The 4,397-nt window shown below is 39.4% G+C and overlaps 1 pseudogene; it reads left to right on the forward strand.

The window, feature by feature from the left end:
• The first annotated feature begins 1,488 nt into the window (after positions 1-1,488).
• Positions 1,489-1,624, forward strand: LOC123569274 (small nucleolar RNA SNORA31; annotated as a pseudogene).
• Positions 1,625-4,397: the final 2,773 nt, after the last annotated feature.

The following is a 4,397-nucleotide window of genomic DNA, read 5'->3' on the forward strand; positions in this document are numbered from 1 at the left end:
AAATGCATATCCCCAAATCTGAACTTGGTACATTTCAAGCTTCTGGAATTTGAAAAGATTAGATTTTATTGTGTGTCAGGTCTTGCTGCCCGTTCTTAGGAAGTCTAACTTTTTGCTTCAGTTTTCTCATTTTAAAAGCAGGAAAATTTGTGGCTCACACCTGTAATCCCAGCACTTTGGGAGGCCAAGGCAGGCAGATCAAGAGGCAAGACCATCTTGGCTAACACGGTGAAACCCCGTCTCTACTAAAAATACAAAAAATTAGCCAGGCGTGGTGGCGGGTGCCTGTAGTCTCAGCTACTCGGGAGGCTGAGGCAGGAGAATGGTGTGAACCTGGGAGGCAGAGCTTGCAGTGAGCTGAGATTGCGGCACTGCACTCCAGCCTGGGTGACAGAGCGAGACTCCGTCTCAAAAATAAATAAATAAATAAATAAATAATAAACAAACAAATAAATAAAAAAGGCAGGAACATTCCATGTCTGACTAAATGTCTTGATTTTTTATTTGAAAAATAGTTGAGTTCTCTCACATAATAATATTCAAATCAGGGTTTCTAATGGTCATTGCCACCAGAAAATTGCTAATTTCCCAAAGCTTTGGAGTGAGGCTACTGGCGGCAGCAGCCCGCACGTGGAGCTAGGAGGGAAATCCTTCTGAAGTTTGCAGCCGTAAATGTAAAATCCTGTCATTTGCAGCAACATGGATGGGTCTGGTGGATATTATGTTGAGTGAAATGCACAGAAAGATAAATACCGCATGTCATCATTCATATGTGGGAGCAAAAAAGTTGGGTTCCTAGAAGTAGAGAGTAGAATTGTGATTATTAGAGGCTGGGAAGGGTGGGATGGGGAAGGGAGGATAGAGAGATGTTGGGTAACAGATATAAAATAGCTAGATAGGAGGAATAAGTTCTAGTGCTCTAGTACACTGTAGGGTGACTATGGTTAACTGTAACTTATTGTGTATTTTCAAAAAGCTAGAGGAGAGGATTTTGAATGTTCCTAAAACAAAGAAACGATTACTATTTGAGGTGATGGATTTGCTAATTACTCTGATTTGAACATTATACATTGTATACATGTATCAAAATATCACCCTGTATACTATAAATACATACCATTATTACAGCCGACTAAAAATAAAAGGAAAAGAAATCAAATGTAGGCCGGGCGCGGTGGCTCAAGCCTGTAATCCCAGCACTTTGGGAGGCCGAGGCGGGCGGATCACAAGGTCAGGAGATCGAGACCACAGTGAAACCCCGTCTCTACTAAAAATACAAAAAATTAGCCGGGCGCGGTGGCGGGCGCCTGTAGTCCCAGCTACTCAGGAGGCTGAGGCAGGAGAATGGCGGGAACCCGGGAGGCGGAGCTTGCAGTGAGCCGAGATCGCGCCACTGCACTCCAGCCTGGGCAACAGCGTGAAGCTCCGTCTCAAAAAAAAAAAAAAAAAAAAAAAAAAAAAAAAAAGAAATCAAATGTAGTAAAAAGGAAGCATATCTATTTGACAGACCTGGAGCAGTTACTGTCTGCTGCTAAGGTTTCCACTACAGATGCAAGAAAAAAGTGTCCTCATACTTTCTGTCTGTCTCACTGTGGCAGCCAACATTGAACAGAGGATAATAGAGGGAAAATAAATGAACAAACAAACAAAAAATACCAAAGCTTAAGATTTAAATGTTGTTAGTCCTAGGGTTATAATTTATCTTGATGTAGTCAAATTTATCAATTCCTATGTGGCTAGTACTTGCTCTCTTTAAAATTAAGGTATAACTTTCATACAACAAGCATATATTCTTAAATACTAGCCCAATGAATAAGCGTATGTATGTATGTAACCACATACCACAACCCAGATCAAGATGTAAAACATTCTTAGCACTCCAAAAGCCTTTCTCATGTCTCCTCCACCTTGGTGCCCCTCCCACTGTTCTGACCTCTTTCATGATAGATTAATTTTGCTTGTTTTGAGCTCCATATAAATGATACCATACAGTATGTATTCCTTTGTGCCTTCCTTCTTTTCTTGTAACTTTTATTTTAGGTTCGGGGGTACATGTGCAGATTTGTTACATAGGGAACTCATGTCGAGGGGATTGGTTGTACAGATTATTTTGTCATCCAGGTACTAAGCCTAGTACCCAATTATTTTTTTCTGCTCCCCTCCCTCCTCCCATCCTTTACTCTCAAGTAAGCCCAAGTGTCTGTTGTACCCTTCTTTGTATTCATGAGTTCTCATCATTTAGCTTCCACTTATAAGTGAGAAAATGTATTTGGTTTTCTGTTCCTGCATTAGTTTGCTAAGAATAATGGCCTCCAGCTCCATCATCCATGTTCCTGCAAAAGACATGATCTCGTTCTTTTTTATGGCTGCATAGTGTTCTGTGGTGTGTATGCACCAAATTTTATTTATCCAGTCTGTCATTTATGGGCATTGAGGTTGATTCCATGTCTTTGCTATTGTGAATAGTGCTGTAGTGAACTTTTGCATGCATGTGTCTTTATGGTGGAATGATTTATATTCCTCTGAATATATACCCAGTAATGGGATTGCTGGGTTGAATTGCAGTTCTGTTTTTAGCCTTTTGAGGAATTGTCAAACTACTTTCCACAATGGTTGAACTCATTTACACTCCCACCAACAGTGTATAAGTGTTCCCTTTTCTCTACAACCTTGCCAGCATCTGTTATTTTTTGACTTTAGTAATAGCCACTGTGACTGGTGTCAATTAATTGCAGTTTTAATTTGTATTTCTCTAATGATAAGTGATTGAGCTGTTTTGCATATGCTTGTTGGCCACAGGTATGTCTTCTTTAGAAAAGTAGCTGCTCATGTTCTTTGCCCACTTTTTAACCGAGTCATTTGTTTTTTCTTGTTAAGTTCATTTAAGTTCCTTATAGATGCTGGATATTAGACCTTTGTCAGATACGTAGTTTGTAAATATTTTCTCCCATTCTGTAGGGTGTATGTTTACTCTGTTGACAGTTTCTTTTGCTGTGTAGAAACTCTTTTTTTTTTTTTTTTTTTTGAGATGGAGTCTCGCTCTGTCACCCAGGCTGGAGTACAATGGCACGATCTTTGCTCACTGCAACCTCTGCCTCTCGGGTTCAAGCGATTCTCCTGCCTCAGCCTCTTGAGTAGCTGGGATTACTGGTGCCCACTACCACTCCCAGCTAATTTTTTTTGTATTTTTAGTAGATACAGGGTTTCTACCTGGCAGGTTGGCCAGGCTGGTCTCAAACTCCTGACCTCAGGTGATCTACCCACTTTGGTCTCCCAAAATGCTGGGATTACAGGCGTGAGCCACCACCCCTGGCCAAAACTTTTAAGTTTAATTAGATCTCATTTGTAAATTTTTGCTTTTGTTGCGATTGCTTTTAATGCCTTTTTAATAAAATATTTCCACATTCCTGTGTCCAGGATGATATTGCCTAGGTTGTCTTCTAGGGTTTTTATGGTTTGGGATTTTACACTTAAGTCTTTAATCCATCTTGTGATGATTTTTGTATACAGTCTAAAAAAGGGGTCCAGTTTCAATCTTCTGCATAAGCCTAGCCAGTGATCCCAGAACCATTTATTGAGTAGGAACTCCTTTCCTCATTGCTTGTTATTTGTCAGCTTTGTCAAAGATCAGATGGTCCTAGGTGTGTGGCCTTATTTCTGGGCTCTCTCATCTGTTCCATTGGTCTATGTGCCTGTTCTTGTACCAGCACCATGCTGTTTTGGTTATTGCAATCCTATAGTGTAGTTTGAAGTCAGGTAACATATTGTCTTCAGCTTTGCTCCTTCTGCTTAGCATTACCTTGGCTATTTGGGCTATTTTTTGCTTCCAAATGAATTTTAAAATAGTTTTTTCTAGTTCTGTGAAGAATGTCATTGGTAGTTTAATAGAAATAGCATTGAATTAGTAAATTGCTTTGGGCAGCATGTCCATTTTCATGATATTAATTCTTCCTATCCATGAGCATGAGATGTTTTTCCATTGTTTGTGTCATCTCTGATTTCTTTGAGCACTGTTTTGTAATTCCCATTGTGGAGATCTTTACCTCCTTGGTTAGCTATATTCCTATATATTTTATTCTTTATGTGGCAACTATAAATGGGATTGCATTCTTGATTTGGCCCTTGGCTTGGCTGTTGTTGGTTGTGCCTTACTTCTTTCATAAAACATCACGTTGGTGAGATTCATTCATATTCTTACATGTAGCAGTATTTTATTCTATCTCATTGTTTGTAGTATTCTATTGTATGAATATACCACAATTGTTTTCTACTGTTGAGAGACTGTTAATTGTTTCCATTTTGGGAGTTTTATGAATAATACTGGTATGGCCATTTTTGTCTGTCTTTCGGTGGACATAAGTACTTATTTATCTTGGGAACATACCCAGGAGTAGAAT

Source organism: Macaca fascicularis, chromosome 15 (assembly GCF_037993035.2).
Source record: "Macaca fascicularis isolate 582-1 chromosome 15, T2T-MFA8v1.1".
Lineage (NCBI taxonomy): Eukaryota > Metazoa > Chordata > Mammalia > Primates > Cercopithecidae > Macaca > Macaca fascicularis.